The sequence below is a fragment of the Uloborus diversus genome, chromosome 8 (genome assembly GCF_026930045.1).
Source record: "Uloborus diversus isolate 005 chromosome 8, Udiv.v.3.1, whole genome shotgun sequence".
Classification (NCBI taxonomy): domain Eukaryota; kingdom Metazoa; phylum Arthropoda; class Arachnida; order Araneae; family Uloboridae; genus Uloborus; species Uloborus diversus.
Genome location: NC_072738.1, coordinates 70,084,895 through 70,103,944, shown reverse-complemented (window position 1 = coordinate 70,103,944; position 19,050 = coordinate 70,084,895). Strand labels below are relative to the sequence as shown.

Genomic DNA, 19,050 nt, shown 5'->3' with positions numbered 1-19,050 from the left:
TAAAGAGTAGTTGTGAGGGGAAATCATTCTAAATGGAGTGACGTTTTAAGCGGGGTTCCTCAAGGTTCTGTTTTAGGGCCTCCCTTGTTAATTTTTTTTATGAATGACATCAATGAGAATATTTCTGGAAGCATGAATTGTTTTGTTGATGATGTAAAAGTTATGGGGATTGTAGAAAATGAAGAACAGGTAAAACAGATTCAACAGGATTTAGATTATATTACTAAGTGGGCGGATAAGTAGGGTGTGGCAGTTAATGTAGGGAAATGTCAAGTGCTACACTTAGGTCATGGAAATAAGCGCACGAGTTATCGTTTACAGGGTTCAATCATTAGTCAGGCAGAAAATGTGATTGATCTGGGTGTCTTAATAAATCACGACTTCAAGTTTAGTCAACAGTGCAGCATTGCAAGTAATAAAGCCTACAGAATGCTTGGGTTTATCAATAGATCTATTTCAAACAAATCTAAGAAGGTTTCTTCTGCCTTTATATAGGAGTTTAATAAGACACCATTTGGAGTATGCTGTGCAGTTTTGGACGCCTCTGAAGAAAGATATTTGTGTATTGGAAAGCGTTCAAAGAAGGGTAACCAGACTAGTAAGAGGACTTTCAGATTTAGATTATGATACCAGACTTAATAGACTTAATATATATAGCCTGGAGCAAAGGAGGATCAGAGGGGACATGATTCAGTTGTTTAAATTTATCAAAATGAATGATGTTAATGGATTAAATTTTTGCACCGAAAGCAGGGCGAGGGATCATTGTTTTAAACTATTCAAATCTCAGGCTAACCTGGAAATAAGGAAAAACTTCTACTTTAGTAGGGTTGTGGGGACTTGAAACAGCTTACCAGAGGAGATGGTAATGAGCAAGGGGATGGATAGCTTTGAGAGGGCCATTGATCTTCATTGGAGACTAATAAATTGACGAGGACCAGCCTAGTTGGGCCAAGAGCTTGTTGCTGGTCGTCACATTTGTATTTGTATAATTTTACACTTATATTTTCATGTACTTTCTTTAAACCACCTAATGAAGAGTTAATTTATGTAAATTGTGTAGACTTTGTTTACAAAGAAATTTAAATTTTTTTTTTTATGGGAGGGAGGGGGGGGGGTGAAACCACACTTTTCTGCTCTGGTACAATAAAGTACCACTGTACCCGTGGTAGCAACGCCACTCATGTAGTTTAGGATGATGACTCGAGAACTTTTCTAGTTCGTTTATTTACCCACGACCTTTAGTTTTGATTGCCCAAAGCAGGGGTTCCAAAAGTGGGTGCTGCAGAGATAAACGAAGGTGCTGCGAAGTATACACGGTATCAATGTGTATAATATAATAGATATATACTAGAGTGTTGGCAGAAAATTCTCTAATGGACCAGAAAATCGCATGTCAAGATATGACGGGTGAAAATTGTATCTGCGTTTGAACGAAGCCATTGCGTGTTTGGTGATATTTTCAAAGTTGAAATATTAACCCTAACTCCATTAGATTAACCCTAAACTCCAGCAGATAGCGTTCATTGTTGACCTCTTTTTCGTTTCTTCATTCACCTGAAATGGCAGTTTTACCAGTAAAACAGTTAAGGGATCGGATCCAGTTCAGCCTAGTCAAAATAAAGCCTTTCCCGACATGTTAAACATTACCAAAACATATTATCATATTATCATACCGTGGCGCGAGTTTCATTGCTGATGACATCAGGAGCGTTACTCGATCATTGGCTATTATAAATATGAGATGCGGCGAATAGAAAAGTTTGAGAACCCCTGGCCTATAGCGTTGTTTTGGCTGTTTAGCCACAAATATACATACGTACATATATGTTATTTATATATAATTATGTGAATAAGTGAGCGTGTGTGTGTTTAGATTTACTAAAAGGATGATCCGTCCGAAAACTTTTAACTATAATAACGATTAGCAACAACCCAATTTTTTCCTGAAAGTGACGAAAAAAAGACGGGTTTCTCAGCTCGTGAATTAATGGGCGATGAAATGAAGTGCTCCGTCCTCCCCCGCTTTCCATCCGCCCCGTCCGGGCATCGATCTCCCGGAGGGTCACGTGATCCGGCCTGAGTCCTGCCCGCGCACAGTTCCCGGAGTCTCTGCAGTACAATGGCGACGACTGCAACCCTCGACGAAGCGCTCCGCCATATTGAGAATCTCTTAGGGAATGCATAAATTTCAGGAATTCCTCCGCAGCTTCTCTGCCGACGGAAGAAACCTCCACGGTTAGGTGAGAAGCAGAGTAGAAAAAAGAAAAAACCACCTTCCCGACAGCACCGACTCATCAGCGAGGCACAGAAGGTGAGTTCACCCTTCCGCTGACCCCTTACACCTTGTTTTCGCCAACAAGTAGGACCAAGGTTAATTATTCTTTTGTGCCGATGGTAACTTCCTATATGGCGAATAACGAAATAAATGTAAGAGTTGAATCGAACAATTCATATCCAGAACGAAATCAATCAGTTCGTTTGGATTCTGTATAAACTATTAAATATGGATCAACTACAACAACGATTTACTTTCAATCTCCCTGTTTAACTGATACATAGATTTTTTCTTTAAACTATTTATACTATTTTATGCTCGTTTAACTTACCGTACTTTTTTTTCAAATGAATGGTCACTATATCGAGAAAATCGCCAAATGCGACATAACAACACAAAATCTATTTTCCCCTCATTTTTACACTTTATTACTCATGGAAATTTCACTCTATTAATTCATACCATCAATTACCTCTGTTTCTCTTCTTATTACTTAAATTACTATAATAATAATCTTCAGAAAACAAATAAATATGTTACAACTACAACAATGATTTCTCCACATTTTTATATTTTACACTTTTAAAGAATTTTTCTTTTAAAATCATTCAGACGATTATATACCCGTTTTACTTATCGTATTATTTCAAATGAATGACGATAATATCGAGAAAATAGCCAAATCCGACGTAGCTACACTAAATCTGTTTTTTCCTCATTTTTACATTATTCTTCTTCATAAAAATTACATTCTAAGAATTCATACCATTAATTGCATCTGTTTCTTTTCGTAGTATTTAAAATAATGTTATAATAAACTTCAGAAAACAAAGAAATATGTTACAACTACAACTGTGATTTCTCCTTTTATATTTTACTCCTTCGAAGAATTTTTTTTTAAAAACCATTCAGACGATTATATCAAACGATTATGAACCTGTTTTATCTATCGTATTACTTCAAGTGAATTATGATAATATCGAGAAAATAGACAAATACGACGTAGCTACACTAAATCTGTTTTTTTCCCCTCATTTTTATTGTTTTTCTTCATAAAAATTACATTCTAAGAATTCATACCATTAATTGCATTTGTTTCTTTTCGTAGCATTAAAAATAATGTAATAATGACCTTCAGAAATCAAAGAAATATGTTACAACTACAACTTTATTTTCTCCATATTTTAATCTTTCGAAGAATTTTTTTAAAAATTATTCCGACGATTATATTAAAAGATTATGTACCTTTTTTACTTATCGGTATCACTTCAAGTGAATGATGATAATATCGAGAAAATAGCCAAATGCGACACAGCTACATAAAATCTGTTTTTCTCTCATTTTTACATTCATTCATGTAAATTTAATTCTAGCAATTTATTCCATTTATTACCTCTGGTTCTTATTGTACTTTTTAAAATAATATAAAACTGACCTTAAGAAAACCAATAAATATGTTGCAACTACAACAATGATTTCTACACATTTTTTTGACGTTTTTCTCTTTTAGAGAAATTTTTAATACTATTCAGGCGATTATACACTCGTTTTACTTACCATATTACTTGAAATGAATACTAATAATATCTTCAAAGTATCTGTGACGTAACCACACTAAATCTGTTTTTCCCTCATTCTTACTTTTTTTATTCATAGAAATTTCATTCTAGCGATTTATTCCATTTATTACTTCTGGTTCTTATCGTACTTTTTTAAATAATATAAAACTGACCTTAAGAAAATCAATAAATATGCTACTACTACAGCAATGATTTTCCTGCATTTTTTTATGTTTTGTTCTTTCAAAGAGTTTTTTCAATACTAATCAGACGATTATACACTCGTTTTACTTATCATATTACTTGAAATGAATGAGGATAATAATATCCGGGAAACAGCCAAATGTTACGTAACTACACTAAATCTGTTTTTTCCATCATTTTTGCATCCGTTTTTCTTTGTAGAAATTTCATATAAAAACAACCTTAAGAAAACCAATAAATATGTCACAATTACAATAATGATTTCACCACGTATTTATATGTTTTATTCTTTCAATGAATTGTTTTAAATACTATTCAGCCTATTATATATCCATTTTACTTAACGTATTACTTCAAATGAACGATGATAATATCGAGAAAATAGCCACTTGCGACAGAGCTACACTAAAAATCTGTTTCTTCCTCATTTTTACATTTTGTTCTTCACAGGAATTTCATTCTAGCAATTCATTCCATTAATTACCACTGTTTCGTATCGTAGCATTTTAAAAAATATGAAAATAACCTTAAGAAAACCAACAAATACGTTACAACTTCAGCAATGATTTCTCCGAAATGTTTTTATGTTTTATTCTTTCAAAGATTTTTTAAAATGTTATTCAGACGATTATACACTCGTTTTACTTACTATATTACTTGAAATGAATGCTAATAATATCTAGAAAGTATTTAACGTGACGTAACTGCACTAAATTTGTTTTTCACTCTTTTTGATTTTTTTCTTCATAGAAATTTCATTCTTACAATTCATACCATTAATGAATTACCTCTGTTTCTTTTGTATTATTTAAAATAATATAACAATAACCTTTAGAAAACAATGAAAAATTTTACCACTACAACAATGATTTCTCCATATTTTTATTATTGAAGAATTTTTTCTTTAAAACCATTCAAACGATTCCTATCCATTTTACTTGTCGTATTACTTCAAATGAATGATGATAGTGTCAAGAAAATAGCCAAATGCGACTTAACGACAATAAATCTGCTTTCCTCCTATTTTAACATTTTGTTCTTCATAGAAGTTTCATTCTAGCAATTCATTCCATTAATTACCTCTGTTTCTTATCGTACTATTTTTAAAAATATGAAAATAACTTTAAGAAAATCGATAAATACGTTACAACTACAACAATGATTTTCCAGCAAATTTTTGCCTTATTTCTTTAAAGAATTTTTTGTATTACTCTTCAGAAGATTATATACTCATTTTACTTACTGTATTGCTTTAAATGAATGATAACAACATCTAGAAAATAGCAAAAAGTGACGTAACTCTACACTAAATCTTTTCCCCCCTCATATTTATTTTTTTCCTTCATAGGAATTTCATTTTAACTCTTCATATCATTGACTACCCGGTTTCTTATTGTACTGTTTTAAATAATGTAAAATAACATTAAGAAAACCAAGAAATATGATAAAACTACAACAATGGTTTTCTGTAGTTTTTAATAATATTTTAATTTTTCAAAGAATTTCGTTCAAAACTATTCCAACGATTATATACTCGTTTCACTCATCCCATTGCATCAAATGAATGCTAGTAATAACCAGAAAATAGCCAGATGAGATAGAAAATTAAATCCATTTTTTCCTCATTTTAATTTTCTTTTCTTCATAGATGTTTCATTCTAGTAGTAACTCATTCCATTAATTACATATTTTTCTCATCACATTATTTAAAAAAAGTAAAAAATAGTTTTAATAACCGAATGTATTACAACAGCAACTGTAGGGTTCAAAGATATATTTTCTTTGTAAAAGCATTTTCTTCAGCTAACTTTTCTTTTTGAGCAATCACGATTGCTTATTGCTTTCATTTGACTGTTTTTGGCGTCCTATCATTTTATTTTCCCACCGCCACCCTCTGCACCATCACCGTCGACCGGCTCCTCACGATGCTGCTCCTATAGCCGAAAGCCGTCTCCAGGTTGCACCCATGTCCTACACACACGCGCATAGACACACAACTACACACACACACGCACACATACACAACTACACACACGCATACACAACTACACACACACACGCACACATACACAACTACACACACACGCGCACACGTACACACAAACAAACACATACATACACAAACACATACACGCATACATACAGACACCTACACATACACACACACACAAAAACATACACACACACATTCACACAACTACCCACACATTCATACCAGTGCACAGACACAAACACACATGCTTACACACATACCCACTACACACAAACACACGTACCCCCCCACACACACAAACACACACGCCTGCATGCACACACTCCTGATTGCGAAAAACATAATTTAAATTCAAGATGTCAAAATTCAAATTAATTTTTTAAACTCTTTTTTCAATTATGGTATTTAAAATAAGTGATAGATAATCTTTAAAAAAGATGATGAAATATTTTAGAATATTTTAGTGTTTTGAAACATTAGGCTATTCCACGAAAAAGCCGCCACTTTATCCCGCTCGTGGCAGCTCATACGTAGATTTCATTAAAAAGTAATAATTTTAATAGGTGTGTGTTGACAAAATTTCTCGCATGAGAAATTCCATACGTTCGTGATTTCTGAAGCAACAACATTTTGTTCATTACCATTGTAAATTAGTATTTTTAACGGAATATATGAGCTGTCACGTGCGCGACAAAATAACCGTTTTTCCGTGGAAGGGCGCAATCGGTTTTGAGGTGAAAGTCTTTCTTGCTTTTTTTTTATGAATAAAATTGTTCTTATCACCATTTCGTTGTGTTGTGTCAGGTAAGAGAAAAGTTCTCTTTAAAACAGCTAAAAATACGCAATGCAATTGTGCTTTAACCCAGTTTCTTATTTGCTTATGCAGCAAAAGCGACTGTTTTATATCAGGTATAGCTATCCCTTTAATTCATTACGAACTTTAATAATTACTAATAACAATAATAATAAAAAAGAAAACACGAACGGATTTGAAGAAACAATCAAGTTTCTTGGAAGATATTTTTAACATTTAGGTCAATGACATTTTTTGTAACAGTTCATTTTTTATGCAAAATCCATTTTTTGTAAAATACCATTTACAGAACTAAATTAGCATTTCGTTGGATGATCTTCTAACAAGGTCTTTTTCTGAAACTGTCAGATTATAATCAATACTCATGTGCCAAATACTTTTGCGGTGAAAATATTTTTCTGAAAGTTAATGTCTATTTATACTGTTGCGTATGGGTTGAGCGAAATAAAAAGCCCCCTTTTATCCGAACCCCCCCTGTTAAATATGGTACATTATAATCAGCGCTTTCCCAACAAATATTCTTATTGTGATAGTAGATTTCTTACAGTTAGTACCCATGCATCTTTTTAAACTGAAAATCATGACTTGTAATTGTAAAGGGCAAACAATGTATTTTTCTGCAAGGTAATATGTGTGAATTCTCTTTAGTACTAATTCTGATAAAAAATTAAAACTTCTTAGAAACGGTCAAATATGGTACATTACTATTAATTCTCCTGCCAAATGTCCTTGTTATAATAAATTCTTCAGAGTTACCCTTCTCCACTAACATTCTAACCGCTCAGCTTGAATCTTTACAAGGAAACTAAACAATAGTGTAATAATAAGAAACAATTTAATTGGTGGCAACTGAACGAATAGTAAAAAATGTTTCTGGACTCATTAATTCTTTACTATCATGACCCCGTTATCAAAATATACTACCTTAAAGTCTGCTGAAATTTTAAGAAAAGTCGCCAAATTTAGCGAGTTTCGTTGAGTAATGGAAAGACACTTTCCACACGCTTCGCAAATGGATGTCCTGAAATATGCAGAGACGGTGAAATCGCATGGAAATTTCAATTCTCACCAAGTCTTTACGTTTAGAGCTTTTCTTTGCAGTTCGGCAGACTTCAAGACCTTATATTTCGATAACGGGGACACGAGGGCAAATAACTTTTGAATCAGAAAAGTACCTTAATATGTTCTTTCCATTGCTACCTATTTCACTTTTTTTTTAAATTCGTGTGGTTCTCTGGTTCGGATTCCCATACAGCGCGGAAGAGAAGCGATTTGTTTTTCCCACGCCAGGACTCTGGGAGAAAGCTACCCTAACCACTAAATGATACAGGACCAGAGTTCAATGCTCATTTTGCTCATTTCTAGTTCAGATAAATAGAAATTTTATTTTGAAACAGCGAAATAGAATACATTAAATTAGTGTTCTTTTACCGACACTATTCTTGTTGCAATAGTAGCTTCCTCAGAGTTATACATGTTCGTTTAGTTCACCACCAATTTAAATAAACGAAAATTTTCTTTAGAAGCAGACAAATAGGGAACATTAAATTAGTATTTTTCTACTATCACTACTCTTTTTATGACAATAGTTTCCTCAGAGTTATACATCAACTCTATTCTTATTACAACAGTAGTTTCCTCAGAGGTATGCATGTTCATTTTGTTCAGCACTAATTCAAAAAAAAAAAAAAAAAAAGACAATTTTCTTTATAAACAGTCAAATGGGGTACACTAAATTAGTATTCTTCTACAAGTACTAGTTTTGTTACAACAGTAGCTTCCTCAAAGTTATGTTCATTTCGCTCAGCACCCACTTAAACAAACGAAAATTTTCCATAAAATACAGTCGGATATGTTATTCTACAATTTATGTTCTGCTACCAAAAACTCCTTTTAGAATTGTAGTTTTTTTTTTTTTTTTGGAACTAATATGTTTATTTTGTTTATTGCTTGTTTAGGATATGGAAATTTTCTTTAGAAAACACCAATCTAGTATATTGTATTATAATTAGTGTTTTTAAATTAAAACATTTTTACTGTGAAATTATTTTTACTCCAGCTCATACCCGTTCATTCTGTTTGTCATTTGATTAGGAAAAGTAAAGTTCATTTTTCAGAAAACCGTAAAATGTCGGGCGCGTTACAATTAACATTTATCTCACTAATATTTCTGTTTCATGCTCTCTTATTTTTATAGTAACTCAAAAAATAAAAAATAAAAACATTTCAAAAAAAAAAAAAATAAATAAATAAATAAATAAATAAAAAAAATAAATAAATAAATAAATAAATAAATAAATAAAAAAAAATAAAAATAGTAAAGTACGATTAGTGGTTTTAATTACTCGAGTATTTATATTGTATATGTTTGTTACAGCAAGAACAAACAAAAGAAGAGCAAAGAAAATAGCGTTGTTCCATTTCACGCTATTATTTTTCTATGTGAATATAATTACCGTAAAATCTGAAAATTTCCTTTTTGTAAGGCTAATTTTTTTTTCCTCTGTGTTTTTATTCTTAACTTAATCTGCATAATTTCTCTAAGTAGTAGTGGCAACAGTTAAAATATTTTGATTTTTTTTCGCGTTGTAATTTATTTTGTTTTGTTGTGCTTTTTTTCTTCACTCCAAGAGCGTTCAGCTTGCGTGTGCGTTTTTGGGTGAATACAAATTAATTCTATTCATAGTCTACTAATAAATCGAATTTTATTTGGTTAGCCTTGACTGAAATTTATTATTGTGAATTCTGTGCTTCGATTTATTCTATTCATCAGTATGTACACTTCTTTTTTTCAATTCACTAAGAAACTTGAAAAGTTTCAGTCTGTTGTTAAATAAATAAAGAAACACTGTTAACACTGTTATTTACAAATGAACTACATATGAGGTAGTGAGAAACAAAAGGATGTTAGTGGACTATTTAAAGTTTCGAGTTAATTGTGGTTCCAAATTTTTAATTTTGTCACTTACAGCCCTTTGCTTCTCACTGCCTCTTATGGTAAAGCAGAAATAGAGCCTATGGCCTTTGCTTAGATCTATCTTTACGCTATTTTTCCGTATCGGTACTATTCCGGTATCGGAACATCGCGCTTCCGAATGCTCTACCGACGCTATGTACCATATGGTTACGCTATGTAATACGCTATGTTTGAAAAGCCATATGGTAATTCCCTATATGTCAAATGGTTTTTCAAAATAAGTTTCACTTAATTCATTGTGTATTTAAGGAAGCAGAAAATTATTTCTTAGAAAGGAGCCAAATATGAAATACTGTGATTAATAATATATACATAAAAATAGAGTCTGTTAAAATCTTTTGGATTATATTCAATTAACTATTTATCCTGCATGTGATTTTATTTGAAAAAGGGGGGGGGAGGACGGGGGATGAGGGGAGGATAAATATGTTTTGATACGATTAATGCTTTACTCAGAAATGGACAGCTCATTGTGAAAGTGAATTATCTCCATGTAAATGATTTTACTATGCCTTATTATATAGGATTCTTAGCGAATTTTTCTTAAGAAAAAAGCTACAAGTGTTCACCTACCATTACTTGTCAATTGATATTTATTTATCGAAAAATATTTTGCTTCGCATTAACACTGAAAGATGTAACGAAATGTGATATCATTTAGTAAACAAGTACGCAGTTTAAAAATATAGAGTTACACCACTTTTACAATGAATGACACAAATATTTCTACTGTAAAAAAAATGAAGATACTTTATTAAAAAAAAAATCTGTTTCCTGAAGCAAATTTCTCGAAGCCTTTCAGATTTTAGAGAGTTGACATCATTTAAAAAAAATATTCAGTAATATTAAATCTAATATAAAGTAGAAGTTTCATTCTTTACTTGAGAAATGGGCAATCAGGAAACTAATAAAAAATTTCAGAAGTTCCCAGGAAATAAAAGGTCAAAAATTTATTAAGATTTTAAAGCTTTTAAGTAATATTGAACTGAAAATACAAGAGTTAAAGATGTTCTTTTCTTTATTTTGTCCGTGGCCATAGGACATTTTACAATTGATACATGCTTCAATGTTTTCAACAAAAATATTTTTGCAGATAGTTGTCTTTGGAGCTCATGATCGTACAACACGACTAAGTGTTCATTTCTTTCTTGCGATAAGAGTAATTTTTTTGTAGATGATTTTATTTGATTCATTAGTTTTTTACTTACAGAAGTTAAACAAGGAGTACTCAAGAAATTATTCTGGTGCTCATAAAAAAAACAAAACGTTTTTTGCTTATTTTTAAGCTCTGGATACAATTTTTTGGATACAATTTACGTCATTTTTTAGTTGAGTTCGTTTAGAAAAATATATATAAATAAACCTGTAGTGCATAAAAAATATTAAACATAACTAAAACCATAAGAAGCAGTTATGGTTTTAGTTATGTTTAATATTTTATACAAATTGTTATAAGTTCTGTTTCGGAAACATAAGTCGGTTACAATTACTTCTTCATTTTATTCTCGTGATAGGCTCAAATTCAACGCGTCTTTTTTTTTTTTAGATACGTGTTTAAAAATAATTTGAGTGGTGTAATTTTACTGCAGTGGCAGCATAACTGTCTTATTTCAAAACGCTTTAAACTCATTTTATGTATCGCAATATTTTGTTATTCTTTTAATGAAAAAGTTGCGTGTCTGAAGTTTTATTTTACGTAGTTTTGAACATTACATCAGGTAAGTGACGTTCCCCGTCGTTTATACACTGAATAACATGTTTTATAGCTTCTTTCATGACTCCTTCTGGCATACAGCGAGCCTGGTGGCCATTTCTGCCAGAATGTTGACTTACAAATCTTGTCGAGTACTTGGACTGTTGTGTCATCAGCGCGGTATTTCAAAAAATCGCATAAAAACAACAAAAGAATAGCAGGCTGGGTACAGTAGAACTCCAAACATTCGAATCGCTGATAATCCGAATCGGTTTCAGAATGCGATTCGCAAAATAATGATTCTGTTCAAGCACTATTCTTTCCACGAAACTAGTCAAACAGTTTGCTAGGGCAGAGGTATCTAGCAAGTAATGAGTTTCATTTAAAGTACGATGAGTGAATATATACTGTACAAATTTACAGCACTTGTTAATATACTTAACAAGTAAAAGCGTTGCCTTTTCATTTGATTAATTAAAAGCTCTCTTTCTTTAAAAATAGTTTTTTTTCTCTCCTATTTTTTCAACATACATTCAATACTTGATTAAGTTAGGGTAACGGCACCAGTAACAGACATGCTTAAGACATCGCTCTGAGGCTAAATCAATTTTCTGCGCCTTTTAATGTATTTAGACTTTTTAAACTATTTCTCTCATATGCAACTACATCTCATCCAACGTTTGGCTGCTTCTGGAACCCCTGAATTAGTTAATTCTATTTTTATTTGCTCAATTTCGAAAAAAGATCCGACCCCCCAATAACAGACGCCGAAAAATCTGATGATACCGAGTAACAGATAGGATGAGGAAATGATGAGTAATGGACAAAATTCCTTTTTTCTCTTCTAAATTTCGCAAAAGTTCTTTATTTTTAGAACTAAGGCCTTTTTATTAAATTCAAATGAATATAAAACACCAGCTGATCTGGTAGTGTCTGTTCATAACCTGCCTTGTAAATACGAACTGGATCATAAAATTCACTCTGATAACACTAGATGGTTACACCGTATTCATGGGCCACAGCAACATCAATTTTACCCTCCGAAACTTCTTATTATTTAAATCCAAATTGATGACTGTCTGTTACTAGACCCTTGTCTGTTACTGGTGCCGTTACCCTACCTTTTTTCCGAACAAAATTCAATTATTCAAATTTTTGATACCCAAATGGGATCCGATTCCAATTGAACCAGATAACTGGAGTTATGCTGTACTTCGAAAACGCGATTATTTTGAGATAAACCGCTCCGGGAAGGATTCCCTCAAAATTCATTGATGCCTTTGAAGTGTAAGCCGTTCTCCACCCTGTTTGAACCAAATGTTTCCCCAAGTCAAATTCATCAAACAGTGAATGGGCAATACGGGTGGGGTTGAAGGGGGAGGGGAGGGGTCATTACACCTACCTAATTTTCAAAAACGCGTAAAACAAAATTTCATCTATGCACTTTTACTTAAAGAAAAAAACCTTATGATTCATAAAATGGGTTTTGATGCATTTCAAAATAAGAAAGTTATGCTGCCAGACTCTGTACACGTAAAACTGGTTTGTGAATCAAACAATATACATTGCATTTTTTCTTCGTAAATCAAAATAAATGCAGCGTGAAACAGAACATGTAATTATACTGAAAGTAATGCACATTATATTCCGGAAAGAGAAACTTGGCCGAGGCTTAAACTTAAAGCAGAAAGAACGTGATGCGATTCGGAAAGTATCCACCAGATATTGATCGCTCAACACCGTTCTTTTACTTTTGTCTTCATTTGATTGAGCAGCTTGCATGTAGAAGAAAGGAGAATTGTTTTATAATGTTTTCTTTTTGGGGACTGTTTGATGACTGCACCACAGTCAGTGTAGAAATTTTGGAATAATTTACATACTGTAGGCTGGTAATGAAAACCTGATAATTCTTTGTTCCAAAACTTTCCATGAAAAGCAAAACATTATATATATATATATTTATATATATATATATATATATATATATATATATATATATATATATATATATATATATATATATATATATATATATATATAATATATATATATATATATATATATAAAAGCTCTGAAAAAGTTCTGAAATGCACTTAACTCTCACTTAACCAAACTAGACTATATTTAGGTCGAAATTTTCGTCCCAAATTAGTGTGATGCATTAGGGTTTTTTTTTTAACATTGAAGTGGATGATTTTATGATTTTATTTCAACATTTTTCTACTTACCAAGCACTCCCTCAAAGCACTTCTCCTTAAATCAGTACCAAATTAGCTTCAAAAACCTAGGGTTCGCACACTCTTAACCTACGCTTCACTTTGTAAGAACTCTTCCACCAGGAATCGCATGAAGCTATCGTCTAGATAATGAATCGCGGATTCATTAGAAAACAAACTGGCATTTCCGGTATACTGAAAATGAGGAATATTTTTATCGCTGGAGACCACATTTAATTTATGCAGTAATAAAGAAGGCCACACATGCTAGTAAAGCTTTAAATGCAATTTTTATATAATAGCTACAGTTTTTGTATAGTCTTATAAATTTATGTTGCATAATATAATAGGATTAAGTCACCCAACATTTCGGTACGTATCAATATGGGGTACCATGTACCTATGTTCTTTTACATATTCATCTGACATCTTAGGAGAATATTGCAATTAGTCGTTTTAGAGCAAGCAGCGATGATCTCAAGCCACAAATATGCAGCAGTGAACACCTCAGGCACATCAACAATATGAAGCTGTGAAGATCTCAAGCACATTAACAATTGGTAGCAGTGAAGATCTCAAGCACATCAACAATGTGCAGCAGCAAAGTTTTCGAGTAAGTCAACAATATGCAGCAGTAAAGATTTCGAGCACATCATCAATATGCTGCAGTAAACATCTCAAGCCCAGCAACAATATGCAAAAGTGAAGTCTCAAGCATATTAACAAAACGAAACAGTTAAGATCTCAATCACATCCATAGCACGAAGCAACGAGGATCTCACTAATATGCATCAGTAAAGATTCCGTGCACGTCAACGGTATTTAACGATGAGAAAGCTAACCCATAAAACAAAGTAATGAAGATCTGAAAAACATCAATAATATGAGACAGAGAAGATACCTAGAACTTCAACAATAAGCAGTAGTGAAATCTGAAATGCATCAACAATTTACAAGATTGGAGATCTCAAGAACATCAACACGACGTTAACGTTTTAGACGACGTTAAGAATGTACAACAATGTTGTAGATGTTAAGTCCATCAACAAGATGCAGCAGTTAAGATTTTGAGCAGGATAAACAGTATGCAGCAATAAAGATCTCAAACATATCAACAATATGCAACAGTGATCAAATTTTTGTAATTCGCTGGTTGCATTAGATTCCACGAAGCATACAGGTCGTATTTAGAGTCTTAATCCCGCAAACGAGAGAAATCCATCTGCTCAACTGAAGAGAAGGAAAAAAAGATTTCAATTTTCTATCTAGCTAACGATTGGAACTCAAAAAAGTGTTCTTGCAGACGTAAACTTTTTTTTGTAAAAAACTTTATAGTTAGGATAATTCAATCAATCCTTAACCATTTTTTAAAATCATTAAATACGCGTGAATGAAGAAGACTTCATAATGCGCTTATTAAAATAAATATAAAATTCTTTCCACAATGCGACATATGGTAAGTATATTTGAATGAAAACTAAAAATGCTCTAAAGTTTCAATAATTATTTTTCCAACATTTGCTTTCTAATGTTAGATTTTGTTTGAATATTTCCTTCATTTTCGCATTTACATTTAATTTTGGTTTTAGAACATAAAGATGTCTTCAACAAGTGCTAGTAGAATGAAAAAAATGAGAGAAAGGTTGAAAAAAGAGAACCCAGATTTTCAGAAAGAGGAGAATAAAAGAATATCTGAATTGAAGAAAAGGACGCGGGAACAGATGACACAAGACGACCTCATATATCTTAGAAAGTGTGAGCGAGACAGAAAAAGAATTCAAAGGTTAAAAAAGAAACTAAAGGAAATTGAACTTGCAAGAAATTCTCCCGCCTCTTCAAATGCTGCTGATTTTCCATATGGATCTCCACAATCGTTTAGTAAAGCTATTTGTAAAGCAGTAAGATCTCACCCAAAATCCGCAGAAAAGCAAAAAGCTACAACGTGCTAAACGTGTAGGTGTTATTCTCATAAACACAATGAATGATTAAATATCTAAATCTTCAAATAAATATCCAGATTTTTCAGTGACTGTTGAGTTTTATTATATTTCTGAAATTGCTTGGACTTGTCCAAATTCCAAAGATTGTATGATGATATGGGAAACGAAAAGATTTTTATTTTACAGAAGTTTTCTCCTTACGTCTGAATAAGAACCTGTTTTTTCATTCTCTTAAAGGAAGAAAAAACAGACTTAGGAATTCGGTTTTCAAAATTCTGTTCATTACGACCAAGAAACGTTCTTTTGTTGAAACATACTGCCGTTTATCAATGCAAGTAAGTTATTCCTGAAAACTTTATATTCAAATACTTCTGAAATGAGTTACTTAGTTTCAATCGCCAGCACAGATGCTTAGAAAATTTAAGAACAAATTTTTGAATTTGGTAAGATCTTAAGTTCGGTATTTGAACTTTTTATTTTCTTTCTGCACCGCACATAATCTTCACCGAAAACCATTCAAACTTCTTCGTAAGATCTTTCAATTGTTATTTTACATAAAAGTTTCTGAAAAAATATATAATAAACATTGAAGCAAGGCGAAGTTGATGTTTCAAAGTTATTTTAATTGATTGTATATGTATCAAAGCTTTATTACAATATGAGTCAATTTTTTAAAATTGCCTGTTTTACCAAACGCTTTAATCTTCGGCGGTATTTTTTCCTGACTGGAATAGATTACATATAGTACTATATAGTTAAAATAATACCAGATAGGTGGAACTAAAAGCAGAGTAAATATTTCGCCATTTCACTTTGCCCCATGTTCCCTTACTTCTCTCTTATAACAAAATAAAATTCCGTTGATTAAATTTACAAATACAAAGACAGAAAATGAAATAAAAATGAGGAAAATTACTTCGGAGTCGTGAAATTTTCTTTCTCTCACAAAATCGTCAATTTTACTCATTTGATTCTGATTTTTACGATGGCACCATTTAGTGGCGAAGTTTTCTATAAAAGATTACAAAAACATGGCTGATAAAAATAGATTTTTTTTGAAATTAGCAGTGTCCCAAGGGGGACACTGCTAATTTCAGGTTCCCCCATCATAGGTACAACACTCTCCCCTTTTATTACATGTTACTTAACAGGGCCCAATACAGGCTGATTTTGCTACCGTTTTTCGGTACCTTCGCAAAAATCTTGTTTTGAAATCGGTACTTTCACAAAAATCAAGTAATAAAATCAGTAGCTTCACAAAAACATCGTAAATTTCACAAAAATTCGGATTTTAAAATATAAAATTTGTTTCTCTATTCAAAACAAAATTTACTCATAAAATAAAATTCTAAGCAGGTTTATATGAACAATTGCTTGAATAGAAACCTTTTTGTGGTATTTGAACTCATTTTTAGCTGTTTCTCACCAAAGTGTATTTATGCAATATCATCACAATCTTATAGCATATTTTGGGGAACTGTTTTTCTCATAATTTCCTATATTGTACACAGTACATAGCCCATTAAGCTGAAATGACGATGGTATTTTTGGTACTTCTTAGGTTTTTAGCTCCCCCCCCCCACCCAAAAAACGAAACATGTTAAAAATAATACTAGATGACATTTACACTTTTCAAACTAAAATTTTACTTGTTCCACTACTTGTTTTATAAAAATTAGCATGTCTCTAAAATTTCACAAAAACAATGCTGATAAAAAAACTTTCACAAAAATAGAATGATGCAATACTTTCACAAAAATAGGTAGCGAGAAAAAAATCCTGGATTGGCCCCTGCTTAAGAAGAAGCTGTATTGTTACAATGTTAGGGCCAGGTGGGTTAGAATGGGTAGTTTATTTATCTTTCGAGTTACAGAAAAGAAAAATAATTTTTCAAAAAAATATAAACACTCGTGTTATTTACAATAGTTTGACTTTATCTTGGTTCAAGAAAAAACTGAATGGAAGCAGTCAGTTTCGTGGCAGCCCTTCTTGTAAGTTATATTGTAAAAATCAAAATTAATTGATATCGTTAAAACTTTGTTTTCAGGATTTTGTTTGTATTTAGATAGCATTCTATTGCTGTTATTTTCATTAAAGGAAGTCTCCTTTGTCGAATGAAAAAAATCAGAAAAGAAAAATTCCATACATTCTAAGAAATATGTTAAAATTTTTTAAGTGGGGTGGAATGTGTATAATATTAGGCTTATTGACATAGGCTGTGAAATTAACATTTTTTATCATTTAAAGTTATTCTCTGAAGTAAGTTGTTCATTTTATCAAAAGTTTTATATTCTGAAATCCTTACGTTATGGAGTTGCTCATGGTTGCATTAAATCTGGTTGGATGAAAGACACAATCTTTAAAGAATAATTCAAACTTTTTGCAAGGCATCTGAAAAGACATGCAAGCCAGGCTGATCTATGAAACTGTAAAGCATGCTATCGATAGTGAAATTATCATTTGCCTACCGCCATACAACGACTAGACAACGTCAGAGCTGACTAAATAGATTGAAAATCAATCTGATCAAACTCCCATTCCACTAAGCTTATGTTGAAGTACAGAAGATTGGGTGCCAGTTGAATACAGTGTTAAGAAATTTAAAAAGTATTTTATTGCTCAAGTTCTAGAACCTTTATATACTTGTGCTTATGTTGTAAAAATTCTTAAGAAGTCTTAGATGGGAAATTTTTTCACCTTCTCCAATAAAGTGAAAATGGAGATTGAAGAAAAACAGATCATCTCAAACCTAAGTCAGCCAATTCTCAATAATCGTGGCCATTATACCTTTAATTGCAGTAAAATTATAGACTAATAGATTTTTACCCTTATACTAATATATTTTTGTGAAAAAATAATAAATAAATTCATGTTTCCACTCTGAAATTTAATTTAAAACAATACTACCCACTTCACCTCACCCCATGGGGAGGAATGGGTATAAAAACAGACTTTGAAATAATAGCTTTTTCACTAAATAATAAAATTATTTCAGTAATAATAACTATGGATATGTGAAGTGTATTGTTGAAATGTAAAAACTCAGTTAAGGTTTTTTAATTGTTGGATATCAAAATTGAATAGTTAGACAATCATTTCAAAAATGCCTGTTTTTATACCCTTTCCACCCCACCTGACCCTACTTTAGACGGTACGATGTTGTTTAAGAAGACGCTGTGTCGTTTTAACGTTACTTAAAAAGAAGCTGTATGGTTATAACGTTACTTAAGAAGAATAAGTATCATTACTAGATACATTTATGGAAGCCCCAAGTTTCCTAGAGATTTTCTAGTTAATGGCTTTTTTTTATAGTGTAGTTAACTCTTTAGTGCATCAACAATCAATGCCATGCAACGTCCTAGTAAAGGTATTGTAA

The 19,050-nt window shown here is 31.9% G+C and overlaps 1 protein-coding gene across 3 annotated transcripts in view; it reads left to right on the top strand.

The window, feature by feature from the left end:
- LOC129228178 (synaptotagmin 1-like) overlaps positions 1-19,050 on the top strand; it is a 92,943-nt gene that overhangs the window by 11,168 nt on the left and 62,725 nt on the right. Inside the window, exon 1 of one of the 3 annotated variants that reach the window (XM_054862837.1) lies at positions 2,131-2,314. The exons of the other annotated variants lie outside the window; for them this stretch is intronic. The gene's annotated coding sequence lies outside the window, so the exon portion shown is untranslated. Of the gene's footprint in view, positions 1-2,130; positions 2,315-19,050 lie in introns of those variants that run through there. 3 annotated transcript variants of the gene reach the window in all.